Below are 15,451 nucleotides of genomic sequence, written 5' to 3' on the forward strand. Positions count from 1 at the left end.
GTGAACGAGGAGTGAGGTGGTCGAGAAAGAGTCCTGCTATGAGGGCTGAGTCCTGCACAAGGCAAGCGAGGTCAGAAGACCAGACCGGGTTATACTCCGGACAGGCCCTTCGACACTCAAGTCAGTATGAGCAGGAGTGAAGGGGAGATGTCTAAGAGTTTAGGGAGAGAAGGGATTTTTCGCATTACCCATTGGTCTGAGCTTTGATCCTGTATTTATAGGAAAATCTGGTGAGGTGTCCTGGACAGGTGTCCAGGACAGGTGGCGGCCTGTGAGAGGCTGCAGCTCACCTACTCTGGGACAGGTGGCGGCCTGTGAGAGGCTGCAGCTCACCTACTCTGGGACAGGTGGCGGCCTGTGAGAGGCTGCAGCTCACCTACTCTGGGATAGGTGGCGGCCTGTGAGAGGCTCCAGCTCACCCACTCTGGGACAGGTGGCGGCCTGTGAGAGGCTGGTGTTTTCACACCCCATCAGTTGCCCCCCAGTTTCCCAAGTCATTGAGAGACTTGGGAAAGTGTGATCAATCGATTCTCTTAACGGGTAGGCATTGTCTAGGAATGAGTCAGAAAACTAAGTTCAGAGATCCAGTCCGGAGTCCGGCTGGAAGTGGAGTCCGGAGATCCAGTCCGGAGTCCGGCTGGAAGTGGAGTCCGGAGGTCCAGTCCGGAGTCCGGCTAGAAGTGGAGTCTGGAGATCCAGTCCGGAGTCCGGCTGGAAATGGAGTCTGGTCGGCTGGAAGTGGAGTCTGGAGATCCAGTCCGGAGTCCGGAGATCCAGTCCGGAGTCCGGCTGGAAGTGGAGTCCGGAGGTCCAGTCCGGAGTCCGGCTGGAAGTGGAGTCTGGAGATCCAGTCCGGAGTCCGGCTGGAAATGGAGTCCGGAGGTCCACTCCGGAGTCCGGCTGGAAATTGAGCCCGGAGATCCAGTCCGGAGATCCAGTCCGGAGTCCGACTGGAAGTTGAGTCCGGAGATCCAGTCCGGAGTCCGGCTGGAAGTTGAGTTCGGAGATCCAGTCCGGAGTCCGGCTGGAAGTTGAGTTCGGAGATCCAGTCCGGAGTCCGGCTGGAAGTTGAGTCCGGAGATCCAGTCCGGAGTCCGGCTGGAAGTGGAGTCCGGAGATCTAGTCCGGAGTCCGGCTGGAAGTTGAGCCCGGAGATTCAGTCCGGAGTCCGGCTGGAAGTTGAGCCCGGAGATCCAGTCCGGAGATCCAGTCCGGAGTCCGGAGATCCAGTCCGGAGTCCGGCTGGAAGTGGAGCCCGGAGATCCAGTCCGGAGTCTGGCTGGAAGTGGAGTCCGGAGATCCAGTCCGGAGTCCGGCTGGAAGTGGAGCCCGGAGATCCAGTCCGGAGTCCGGCTGGAAGTTGAGTCCGGAGATCCAGTCCGGAGTCCGGCTGGAAGTTGAGCCCGGAGATCCAGTCCGGAGTCCGGCTGGAAGTTGAGTCCGGAGATCCAGTCCGGAGTCCGGCTGGAAGTTGAGTCCGGAGATCCAGTCTAGAGTCCGGCTGGAAGTTGAGTCTGGAGATCCAGTCCGGAGTTCGACTGGAGTTGAGTCCGGAAATCCAGTCCGGAGTCCGGCTAGTGTTGAGTCCGGAAGTCCAGTCCGGAGATCCAGTCCGGAGTTCGTCAGTCCGGCTGGAGATGAACTGGATTTTGTCCTGTAGCGCTTTGCGCTATATCCAGTTCGGCTTGAGATGAACTGGATTTTGTCCTGTAGCGCTTTGCGCTATATCCAGTTCGGCTTGAGATGAACTGGATTTTGTCCTGTAGCGCTATCCAGTTCGGCTTGAGATGAACTGGATTTTGTCCTGTAGCGCTTTGCGCTATATCCAGTTCGGCTTGAGATGAACTGGATTTTGTCCTGTAGCGCTTTGCGCTATATCCAGTTCGGCTTGAGATGAACTGGATTTTGTCCTGTAGCGCTTTGCGCCATATCCAGTTCGGCTTGAGATGAACTGGATTTTGTCCTGTAGCGCTTTGCGCTATATCCAGTTCGGATTGAGATGAACTGAATATAGCGCAATCAGCTAAAAGACGAAATTAAATTTTGTCTTGTAGCGAATCTCACCGAGTCCTGGTCGGCTTGAGATGAACTGGATTTTGTCCTGTAGCGCTATCCAGTTCGGCTTGAGATGAACTGGATTTTGTCCTGTAGCGCTTTGCGCTATATCCAGTTCGGCAGTCCGGTTGGAAATGAGTCCGGAGATCCAGTCCGGAGTTTGAGCCAGTCCGGCTGGAAATGAGTCCGGAGATCCAGTCCGGAGTTCGTCAGTTCGGCTTTTGGAGTAGTCCGGAGCTTATCAGTCCGGATTTTGTCAGTCCGGAGCTTGGAGCAGTCCGGATTTTGTCAGTCCGGAGCTTGGAGCAGTCCGGATTTTGGGGCAGTCCGGAGCTTATCAGTCCGGATTTTGTCAGTCCGGAGCTTGGAGCAGTCCGGATTTTGGGGCAGTCCGGAGCTTATCAGTCCGGATTTTGTCAGTCCGGAGCTTGGAGCAGTTCGGAGTTCGGCTTCTACCGGACTGATTCTGACGTTTTGTAGGACGCGTCGTATTCAGTCCGGAGTTCGGAGTACGGAGTTCGGAGTTCGGAGTTCGGCTTCGACCGGACTGATTCTGACGTTTTGTAGGACGCGTCGTATTCAGTCCGGAATTCGGAGTACGGCTTGCACAGGACTGATTTTTTGTCGTCTTGCGCCCAGTCCGGTTCGGACCGAACTGCTTTTTGTCGTTTTGCTGAAACGCGTTATATCCAGTCCGGCTGGGGCCGGACTGATTTTTGTCGTCTTGCGCCCAGTCCGGTTCGGACCGGACTGCTTTTTGTCGTTTTGCTGAAACGCGTTATATCCAGTCCGGCTGGGGCCGGACTGAATTTTGTCGTCTTGCGCCCAGTCCGGTTCGGACCGGACTGCTTTTTGTCGTTTTGCTGAAACGCGTTATATCCAGTCCGGTTGGGGCCGGATTGAATTTTGTCCTGTAGCGAGACTCGTCATATCCAGTTCGGCCTGAGATGTTCTGAACGGCTTAGGATGACCAAGTTTTATTGAACTTGGGTTTCCGGGCAGCGAGTACCCTAGTTTTAGCGAACTGGGTTTCCAAGTAGCGAGTACCCTAGTTTTAGCGAACTGGGTTTCCAGAGTACCCGAGTTTTAGTGAACTGGGTTTCCAAGCGGCGTTGGTTTTTGCGTCCGGGCTGGTTCCGGACCAGGAGTGAGCTCCCGATCTTTGCGGAGACGAGCCGTGGCGATCCAAGCAGCGAGTACCCCGTTTTAGCGAACTGGGTTTCCAGAGTACCCGAGTTTTATTGAACTGGGTTTCCAAAGAGTACCCAAGTTTTATGAACTGGGTTTCCAAAGAGTACCCAAGTTTTATGAACTGGGTTTCCAGAGGGTACCCCAAGTTTTATGAACTGGGTTTCCAGAGAGTACCCAAGTTTTATGAACCGGGTTTCCAGAGAGTACCCAAGTTTTATGAACTGGGTTTCCAGATACAAGAGGGAGACTGAGTCTGCAAAAAGATTATATTATTCATATTAACATAAATTTAATTTACAAAATCACCTTTCATGCAGGACGATTTGACTTAGTGAGTTGGTGCTGAGTGCTGCTGCTGAAAGAGGAGCCGATCAGAGCGACTTTCTCACTATCTTCTGGGCATAGCGGGATGGAGAGGAGGTCTTCAGTGGGTTGAGTCCCCCTGAGCTCGTCCCTTACATCAAGCAGTTCGATTGGCAGTGATTCCACTGCATTTTTACCTTTGAGTGCCATCGCGTAGCACTCCCTGGATTGAGGTTGATCTCCTCGAACTTCTCCCACGCCGTTGGGGGTTATGAACTTCATCTTTTGGTGATAAGCCGAAGGCACTGCACGAATCAGGTTCTGGCCAGGCTGTCCTAAGATAGCATTATAGACCGAAGTGGCCCTTACTACCAGAAAGTTGACCATGGCGAAAGCTTGACAAGGTGGGTCTCCGACAAGAACAGGGAGCTCGATCTGCCCCACCACTTTCACGACCTCTCCGGAGAAGCCAAATAAATCTGAGTTTGCCGGCTTCAGACGGTCGTCGCCTATCATCATTTTCTCAAAGGCGTGGTAGTATAGAATGTCCGCTGAACTCCCATTGTCTACGAGGATTTTCTTCACCTCCCAGTTGGCAACGAGCATGGTTAGAACCAGTGCATCGTCGTGGGGCAGGATAAGATTATCCAGATCTGCATCTGAGAAGGAGATCTCATTCTCCGTTCTCGTCTTTTTGCTGGTTGTGTGGACGGCGTTAACTCGCAGTGCATATGCTTTGCGAGCGGTAGAGGAGGTGCCCCCAGCGGCAGGCCCACCCATAATTGTACCGATGACCCCCCTTGGCTGAGATCGGGGTGCCTCAGGCTGCGCATTGGCCAGCTGAGGGGTGTTGTCCCGAGCAGGGGGCTGCTGTGATCTTGAGGGCTGCGGCCCTGGGGGCTCTTTCCTCTGCGCTCTTGGTTGCGGCTGTCAGTTCGAATATACTTTTTCAAATAGCCCCGGCTGATGAGTTGCTCAATTTCCTGCTTGAGTTGCCAACAATCATCTGTGTCGTGGCCGTGGTCCTTGTGGAACCGGCAGTACTTTGAGGGATCTCGCCTGTTTCCCTTGGAGATCATTCTAGCAGGCCACTTCACGAACTCTTCTTCGCTGATCGCCGCCAGTATGTGCTTTCTGGAGGTGTTGAGAGGCGTGAAGTTTTCTTCTCTTCTCTGAGGAGGTGGAGACTTCTCTCTCCTGGGAGGTTTATCCTCCCTGCGCTGCTTAGGGAGATTCTTCTCTTCAGAGGTTATCCTCCGATTTGAATTAAGAGCTGCCAGTGTTTCTTCCACCGTTATGTACTCTTCTGCCCCGGCCATAAGATCCGCTAGTGAGTGCGGATTTTGTCGAGCCACTGCTCGACGGAATTCATTAGACCTGGCGCCTGCGAGGAGCGCATTCATTGCTGCTGAGGGATCTAGATTTGGCACTTGAAGTGCCTCCCTGTTGAATCGGCGGACGAACACCTTCAGAGGCTCGTTGTCGTCCTGTCGCAAGGCCATCAGGGAAGCTGTTGTTTTCCTTGGCCTGCGGCTGCTCATGAAGTGGCGGACAAGATCCTCTCCAAAATCATCAAAATTGTTGATGGAGTTCGGTTTGATCCTGGAATACCAGTCTCTTGCTGCGCCAGTTAGCGTCGCTGGAAACGCTCTGCAAAGAAAGCCATCGGAAGCTCCGTGCAGGAGCATAATTGTTCTGAACGTCTCCAAGTGGTCCACGGGGTCTGTAGTGCCGTCATACTGAGGGGCGACGGGGCATTTTAAACCCTCTGGGTGCTGGGGCACCCAGAACATCATCAGTGAATGGCGTCTTACTTGAGAACGCCCTGGAGACGGGCCGGCTCTGGTCCTTCGCCAGTTCCTCTATCCGATGGTCCATCTCCTCCATTCTCTGTAGCAGCGGATCCGTCCTGTGGTCCAAGGACCTGATCCTTTCCACAGACTGGCTCGCCGCGGAGCCGGATTGGCTCTCCCGACTCATACGACGAGGTCGAGGTTTCGCCGGTGGCGCACGATCTTGATGAGCTCGGCGCCTCTGTGCGGAGGGGGACCGCGACCTTTCACGGTGATGAGGCTCTGTTTGGGCATGCCTCGTCGTGGGGTGAGGGACTTGTCTGGTGGAATGATGAGTTCGGCCCTCACCATGGTGTGATGACTCTCCCCTGTGGACGTCTGGCCTTCCTTGGACAGATCGCGGAGCCTCTGGGGGAGGTTGAGGGGGCAGTTGAAGTAGTTGCTGGTACTGCCCAACGAGGGCTGTCATCTGCTGAAATAGAGCTTGAACCTGCTCCGGGGTGGGCAAGGGATTCAGATGTTCTGAGCGAGCCGGGCTCTGCTCTGCTGTAGCAGAAGCTGCTACTACTAGTGATGCAATTCGCTCGCTCCGGGTCCTGCGGGGTAGCGCGGTTTGGGTAGTCCGCGCCCGCGCAGTAGGCATCCGCGTACTCTTGCGTCCTGCCATTTTTGTGAGTGGGATATGTAAAGACAGCTTTTAGTTCTGGGGTCCCACGGATGGCGCCAATCTGTTAGACCTAAAATCGGTAACAGGTACAGCAGTGATGTAAGAGCTGAGCTGGATGACTAAGGGAGCTGAGTCCTGAAGGACCGGAGTGAACGAGGAGTGAGGTGGTCGAGAAAGAGTCCTGCTATGAGGGCTGAGTCCTGCACAAGGCAAGCGAGGTCAGAAGACCAGACCGGGTTTTACTCCGGACAGGCCCTTCGACACTCAAGTCAGTATGAGCAGGAGTGAAGGGGAGATGTCTAAGAGTTTAGGGAGAGAAGGGATTTTTCGCATTACCCATTGGTCTGAGCTTTGATCCTGTATTTATAGGAAAATCTGGTGAGGTGTCCTGGACAGGTGTCCAGGACAGGTGGCGGCCTGTGAGAGGCTGCAGCTCACCTACTCTGGGACAGGTGGCGGCCTGTGAGAGGCTGCAGCTCACCCACTCTGGGACAGGTGGCGGCCTGTGAGAGGCTGGTGTTTTCACACCCCATCAGGCACCATTAATTTGATATAGGTGATTGTGCGGATATGCACAAATAAAACACGTTGTGTCGGTTGGTGAGCTCGAGGATATTTATTTTTTAATGCCTCAATTAGTATTTGATTCTGTTGTTAATTTTACAATTTAGGAGGCGTAGGCCACCAACATCAAGCACATTCCTAGCTTTATAGTAGTGGTAGGCCACCAAATCAACGTCCTGCAAATTAAAGAAGGGTAGTCACTAAAATGGGATTTCCTAGGACCATCATACAAGGCATTTTGCAGCTGGGCTGTTGCATGTCACCTCAGGTGAATTAAATGAATAAGACAAAATCTTAGCATGCGAATATAGTTAGACCACCGGAACAAGAATCATTCAAATTGATCTTATGGTCACGGAAAATGTGCCACATGTGATTTGTGACGATAACAATTAAGATTATGGGCCATCGACATTTGATATGATTAGTGGGCCTAAAACCCATAATCAACAGAGATTTTTACCAACAAGATCAACCGTAGACAGTTTCTAGGCCTTCATCTGTGTATGGTATCTCCATACACTTTCGCACATATCACCCGCCACAGTAAGCAAGAGATCAAAATTTTCACCAACATTCATCAAGGAGTACTAGGATCATCCATTCACTGCCATTTAATTTACGATATAAACACTATGACAATAAGATCACAAAAGAAAAAGAAAAATCTCTGGACGCATACCCTCTCAGCAGCATCAATTTCAGACTTTCCGATTGCGTCATTGGGCCAAACCAAGGACCAAGAAAGAACAAATGGAAGAGTTCCCAAGAATGACCATAGAATTAGATCACAAACATGCATGACAAATAAATTTTATGCGTGCACCATGTTTAAGAAATACATGTATGTTAGAAAAAAGTTACAATAGCTGCCAGAGATTTCTTAAACTCAACTCAATAATGGCTACATAAAGAATATTGACCAGCATACCTTACCAGGATTTTAGTTTTCCCTAGTGGAGCAACATACAGATCCTAGATTACAGGCACCAGAGATAGAAGCAATGTTAAGAATTCACCTCATTCGGGAGTTTGTAAGGTAAGTTCGTGCAATCAAGAAGCACATCTCCTTTCTCCTTTTGTATTCATTGTAGCAAAGGAAAAAGTAACCACGATAATCAAAGTCAATTAGAGACACCTTTGCCTATATGTCATACAAACAAAAAAATAAGATTGCTTTCCTTCAGCATTTGAAGAATCTTACATAACATGATTTATATCATTCTTTCCTGCTGGGAGAGGGGTAAAGATTACCTGGATTAGTGCCCACGGAGCCCAGTACAAATGTGATGCTAACATAAAGGAATTTGTTTCGACATAAAGTGCCTCTATATCTTCGTCACATACCTAGCCTAGGGACAGAAAGAGATGAGCCAGATGTACAAGTTTGATTTTATGACCAAATATCATGAGAGATATGCCCAGAACAATGTACATTAAACAAAAAAACACTTTGTTTTAATAACTCAACTCAACTAAGCTTTTGTCCCAAACTAGTTGGGGTCGGCTAATGAATCCTTTAGAAATTTTTCCTGAAGAAGGTGAAAGGGTCTACCATGCTCAAATTGACTAAGTCTAATATTGACACTAGTTGGGTTCGTCTACATGGATCATTTTCTTCCATTCTCTCCTATCCAAGGTCATGTTTTCTGTTAAGTTCCTAGCCATCAAGTCTTTCCTCACTATTTCTACCTAAGTTGTTTTCGGTCTAACCCTTCCTTTTTTTACTCCTCAACATTTTGTTTTAATATCCTCAAATATTTCGTGTGGCTTACTAAGACTTTCCTTTGGTTCTTCATTATTTCTTATTCTTTTCTTCTTTAATCAACCCAAAGCAATAATTATTTTCAGAAGGGAAGATCTATGGAGTGACTTTCTGAAGAGAAAATCTTGCAAATTTTGTTCGTGGAAAATGAAAATCCTATCTATCTTATAGTCGTGGAGTTCTTTGAATATAATTATATATGTAAGATTTTATTTTATTCACTTTGTGGTACCTAGGTTGGGAATACATGTGGGCCAGATTGGGACTTCATTAGCCGTGGGTAGTAGTTACTCCCCCTCTTTTTATGAGATTAGGTTGAGAAAACCCTAATTTAGCCATTGTTTTTGTAACGCCCCGACCAACCGTGTAGATATTGTCCGGTTCTAGGCTGCAGCCCTCCCCTGTTTTAAAACACGTCTACACAGGGAATGGGGGTCTACAACATATAACCCAGGAACTTTCTCTCTCCGCTTCCGATGTGGGACTATTATAATCCACCCCCCCTAAAGGGCCCAGCGTCGTCGCTGGCACATCGTACTAGAGGAGGTACGGCTATGATACCATTTTTGTAACGCCTCAACCAACCGTGTAGATATTGTTCGGTTCTAGGCCGCAGCCCTCCCCAGTTTTAAAACGCGTCAACACAGGGAATGAGGGTCTACAACATATAACCCAGGAACTTTCTCTCTCCGCTTCCGATGTGGGACTATTATAGTTTTTTAAATCCCTCGATATCGTAGAGTTGTTTATGCATCTCCACGAATCTTGACCTTCCCAGGTGGGGGTTCAAAACCATAATCGTCTTCTCTTATGTTTTGACTTTTGAGTATCCTATTTTAAACCCATGGTTTTAAATTTCCACCGAAAGCGACACGAAACAACCAAATGTTTTTGTTTCCATCCCCCACCGAAGCGCAGAAAACCAAAACGAATATCAAAACAAAAAGAATAAGCATATTAGTAGTATAATATATAAATGTGTTACATGTGAAATGTGGTCTATGTATTATGTCACTAGGTGTTTGGTGTTGATTTTTTTTTTTTTTTGAATAGTAAAGAATGTGTTATGAACCTATATCAGATCGCAACGGATTTCTTCTTCTTGGAGGGAAGATTGGCCTCTTGACCCACTTCGAGGGAAGGGTCGTCCTCCTTTGTGCGCAAGACACAGTATCTCGAAATAATTTTCCTTCACTAATTAGAAAATGTTACGTACATGTTATTTATAGAAAATCTCTACTATAGCTAACCCTTATCCCTAAGAATCCTACCCATAACAAACAACTAAGAAAGCAAATCCTAAAAGCAACAAACCTTTGAACTCCACCTTCAAAATCTCTTGTGATCAAACTGGAAAAGAAATATGATTTTTTATAGCGGCGCATCGAAGCGATGAAATGATCGAACGGGCCAACAAAATCAAGATGAGCCTTGGCATGGCGTTCCACCAAATCAACTTCGCCAGCATCAATTTGCGCATTTTTTAGATTTAGCTTTCTTTTTTCTCGCATTTCCTTGATCAGCATACGGATTTTGTTCAGGCCTTCCGAAAATCGCCGTTGTTCTTTCATAAATTCTGGAAAAAACTTGCAGAAATCACCATGCATGGAATCCAAAATCTCGTGGTATGTAGCCATCGCCCAAGATCAACTGCTTTGATCCCACTTGTTACGAACCTAGATCGGATCGTAACGGATTTGATCTTATGGTAGCAAAGTTCGGCCACTTGACCCACTTCGAGGGAAGGGTCGTCCTCCTTTGTACGCAAGACACATTATCTCAAAATAATTTTTCTTCACTAATTTGAAAAATGCCACGTACATGTTCTTTATAAAAAATCTCTACTATAGCTAACCCTTATCCCTAAGAATCATAGCCATAACAAACAACTAAGAAAGCAAATCCTAAAAGCAACAAATCTAAACAACTTTATTCCATCAACGTGGGCACGTAATAGAATGATATTAACAAAGGAAACAAAAGGGAAACCTTGTGACTGAGAAGGTTGGTAGAGAGAGGAGAGGAAAAGGATAGGTAAAAGGAAAATGTACAACCAGCTTATGCAATTAGGGAGTGTAAGCCCAAGGGTTCCCATGAGTCAATCATTCACCCTACCTTCTTGTTTTGATGCTAGCAAACCAAATCGATTAGCATTTATGGACTAATGTGTTGCTTTGAAGTGTTGTGTTATATACAGGATTTTCATGTTACAATCACCATTTCACAACTCATTTCAACACATGACTTGTGGATCAAGATGCAAAGGAACCAAGAGCCTGCACCTACAGTGAAGACATCCTCATTTGAAGATGTTGAAGTCAAGAAGCTCGAATATGAAGATCCCACAAGTTCCTAGCAAGTGTCAAGAAGGAGCTCGGAGTTGAACATACTATGGTGACTCCCCATACAACTCTCAACATGATTTGAAGATTGGAGGGAGTCACAAGAGCCAAGACAAAGTTCAAGATGTTCACTCAAGCCGGAGAAGTCCAAGGAAGTGCAAAGGAGCGAATACATTCCAAGAAGACTCATGGTATACATTTTTAGATTGTATTTAGAGTCTTCTTGATTTTATGAAAAATGCATTTTCAATAGGTTTTCAAATGATTTTCATACCTAAATTTTTACATCTTTGGAAATCATCAACACACCAAAAAATGTGTTTGAAAACCTAGGACTTAAGCCCAAAGACCATAGCTCCAAAGCCCCTGATCTTTAAAATTAAAATGGAACTTTACACGGGGCCGGTCGACCGAGGTATCCCGGGCGACCGCGGCAAGGTAGCTAGAAATCCAGCACTTGCAGAAATTTAGCGGTCCGGTCGACTGGGGGGAGTCGGGCTACCGCGAAAATTCAGCACTTGCAGAAATCCAGCCACTTACATCTTATTTGGTGTTACCTGAAGGCATCACATCTTATCCTAATCTAGCGGAGTGGAGAAAGGATTTCAACTCATGACTTTGTTTGTGTACCTAATGACCGATCGTAGCCATTGGAAGATGGACTACGGCCTAATCTAGACCCAAATGGGTAGGATATCCTAAATTAAGCTCACACACGTGATGCACGCGTGTTCGTACATATGCAAGTGTGGGTTAATCTAGGGGTAAGGCCAAGAATTCTCTTAGCATGAATCCGTATTCGATATACTCTACCGGTGTCCAGAGTAGCAGTACGTGAACCAACGGATCCGTTTACGCACCATAAAGGTACTGGGCTAAGGGTGGAATCTTCTCTAACACAGAGGCACCGGGTCATGACCTCCCAGTCAACCATGCTAGATAACACTCCGGATTCTTAAATAGGACGTGTGTGCATGTGAGATGCAAGGATCTGGATGTACGTGTGTGTAATAAGTTATCGCAATCTACGATGCCTTCAGGTTTTGTTAGATTTAGTTTGCAGTGTAATGTAATAAGAAAATAATGCATTTGATACAAACCAATCTAGCAAAGAGCAACAGAAAGATATAAGATAGAGTTTTCATGAGCCTTTTAAAGTAAATCCAAATGAGTTATCCTTTGAAATTTTAATGAAGTTAGGTGGTCCCTAGCAGAGTCGCCAGTCTGTGGGACCCGATCTCGCGAGAGGGGCGCAACCCGCCTCTCTCTTGTCTCTCGTACCCACGCAAGTGGCGTGTGTTTTTTTATTATTGATATAAATCATCTTTTCCGTGAACTTGGGATCACAAAAGAAATTCGAATTTCACGCAAAAGAGAATGACCAGAGTCGCCACCTAGGTAAGAGACCTAGGACCCATAAGTGACATGCAATGATCTGCGATCCCAGAAGTCTAGATTCGTTACATAATTACGAGAATAGAAGGTATGGTGGATTGCCACCATATGCACAATTCTTGCCCGATAATCCGGTCTTCAATTCCAAAGCTTAACTCATTTAAATTTCTTTTAAAGGCTCATTTAGACTCTATCGATGTGCGCACTAAGGGACATGCATCCTAGATAATCTAATTTCAATGTGATTCCTAGATGTATCTTTCGATTCTCTTGATTCGGTTTGATTCAATCTATGTGAGAGTTCTCCTAAAATCTAATTTGGGGAAAATCCTAAGTGATTTAATCAATTTAAAATAAGGGTTTGAAAATGATCAAGAAATAAATAAAATAAAACCGTAAAACCCTACTGAAGTGTGTGTAGGGTCGACTCGTGCTTGGTATGACATCCAAGCATCCAAGTTGCCTACGTACCCAAGTCTCGCTGGGATCATAGTCGATGTAGTTCGGTGACCTAAATTAAGCTACATGCCTAAGTGCTATATGCCTAAGACATCTATGACACCGATCTAAACTTGACGGGCTGTTTCAACAGTTTATGAGGAATTATTTAATTCAAGTTGGGTAGATTTTATTATCCTAGGACTCCATCTAAGATGCTATATGGTCCTATCTAAGTGCAAAATATTTCCTAGACTAATGCAGGTGAGTCCTACATCCTAGGTTAACTAGGCTTGTCCTATAGGAAAAATGGGTTAACTAGTGAAACTAATTTAAGGGTCAGTTACTAATAATAGCAATCGGCCGTGATGAGGCTAGACTCCTAACTCTAGGATATCTTAAGACCTAGAACACAACATGGCGTAAGTGTTCCTAAAAGGGCTCTAAAGGTTCCTACGAGGTGGGACCGTAATCCAACGGTTCCAAAACCGATTTGAACTTGGGTTAGCCCAACCCAAATTATTTGATTAATGATTTTTCTGTTTTTAAAGGGCTCATAACATCTAAAATTCAGGGAAAACCTAAGGTTCTGAGGGTTGATTGATTCCATGCTTGGATTGAATTCAAGGAAGGGAATCCTGCTTTCTACCCTTACAATTTTCAACAAATAAGTTCTGAAATATTGTCGCCTGTCATTTTTCTCAGGATTTTCGTGGACAAAAGACCTCGGAGCCAACAATATATTTAACTTAGATGCTAAAAAGCCCAGGATTGATCGCAATTAGGAAACGATTATGAATTCAGACCTCGCATCTAAAATAACATATAATAGCAAGTTTACAAAGGAAGTTGTAGATTTTAAAGTTTCTGATGTCAAAACGAATCAAACGTGGCTAAAAATTTGGAAAAACCCGATGATTTAAATCACTTGCTTTGAAAAGTGAGTTTTAACCCATATCGAAAGAGAATTGAAAGAAAATTGATTTTTTATTATAGAAAATTAATTTTTCAAAAAAAATCTAGATTTTAAAATAATATGGTTCATATTACATCATGTCAAAATTTTATGCAAAAACACATCCATATGCATCATGTATTCAAAGAAAATCCAAAAATCTAACCTAGCATGCTTTGTAGATCCTAGATTACATGGAAGATTAATACTAACCGTTAATCGCTCTCCTTGTCTCTAGGGTGTGTATATCCAAGATATACGCTTTGACACACCCTTATATACGCAATAGAAAATCCGAAGATCGTTCGATATAATCCAATATGATGTATGTTGAAGAATAGAAGAAGAAAACCAATTACACTTTGAAGCAATACCAATATGGGACCACCACAAAAAGTTTGACGTTTTCTAATGGAAGAGAGCAAGGTTGGGCATTTTTTTCCGGTCCTCCCTGGGGTTGTGTTGTGGTTTTATAGAAAAAAAAGTAAAGAGTTTGGTTTGAATGGGAAGTTTCCAATGTGAAGACTCCCACCTTTAGTTACTTTCTAATTTTTCCCACTAACCTTCTTTTCTTCTACTTTCTAAATTAGATTAGCTTCCAATTAAGATTCTTTGCAAAGCAAGAATTCTATTCCCATTAGGAGACCAACTCTTATTGCCTTTTTTGGAAAAACCTCTTAGTAAGCAACCTTTCCTTTTCACTTTTTTTTATTATTATTTAAAAACAACCTTATCCAATCAAGGTGGGGCGCCCAACCAAGTGGGACCACCCATGTGGGGCGCCCACTTATGTGGCCGACTGTAGACACCCTCATTTTGCTCCGTTTCAAAGAAAACATGATTCCAGTGTTGAAATTCACTAAGAGCGAATACTACCCAAGCTATTCCAAGTCGTGGCAGATCATTTCTTAAATTTTAGGAAGAACCCTAAATTGTAGGAGAGCCCTACGTTCTAGGCTAGTTCCTATATTTTAGGAGGGAAATCCGAACCCGGGAAATGTATCCAGTATCGTGAGTCATTCGGGGCCATTTCCTAAATTTTAGAAAATGTTCTAAAATTGTAAAAGAGTCCTACGTTCTAGGATAGTCCTACTTTCTAGGAGAAAGGCTCCCAATCCGTGAAGAATATCCTGCAAGTAGAGTAATTTTAAGCCGTTTCCTAAATTTTAGGAAATGTCGTAAGTTGTAGAAGAGTCCTACATTTTAGGGTATCTCTTAAGGTTTAGGACACCCTTCGTGTCTCAAGGGAGAGTCCTATATCTCGAGTAATTGTGAAGTGATTTAGAAAAGCCCCTAAAATGTAGGAGTCCCTACATCTTAGGACATGGTCGGTATGAAAGGTTCCTACCCTACATAGAGACACCTCGTCCTTAGGATGACCTTGATGCTCTAGGACCCCCCCGAGTCATCCTTGTACCTTGGTTCCCTCATCTCCTATTTTTCCTCTCTTATTGTGGCCCTACCTTCTTATTTTTCTCTCGCTCGAACCCTATTTGATGAAGGATTACTGTTGATAGCAAGATCAATAGCAGAGATCGGATTTTGAACGATAATTGTCAAATTGAGATCACTTTGGACCATGGTTCTACGAACTAACGGTCGAGATCATCTTATCTCAACTCAGTGATCATGGTGTAAGTGTTTGGATCGCTAATCGCTTAAGAGTACGGGAGCTTAGATCACCTGCGAAATCGATGGCTCTCATTAAAGATGGACCATTTGTAATTAAGATGGTATTTTCCATGGAATTTTTATTCCAGAAAAATATTTTCCTCATTACTCTACTTTCCTTGGATTTGTTTGTCCAAGAAATTATTGTTTAGGAAAAGTGTTTTCCCATCTTTAAGGGCCACATGGCGTAATCTCATGAAAAATATGATCTTGATCGACGAATTAATTTATACAATTAACCGTCGAATGGATGGCTTGGACCGTTCTTGAGAAATTAAGAGGTAAGGTGAATATATTTGTTCTCATTACACT

Source organism: Tasmannia lanceolata, unplaced genomic scaffold (assembly GCF_043159265.1).
Source record: "Tasmannia lanceolata isolate RefF3 unplaced genomic scaffold, GAP_Taslan_0.1 ptg000054l, whole genome shotgun sequence".
Classification (NCBI taxonomy): domain Eukaryota; kingdom Viridiplantae; phylum Streptophyta; class Magnoliopsida; order Canellales; family Winteraceae; genus Tasmannia; species Tasmannia lanceolata.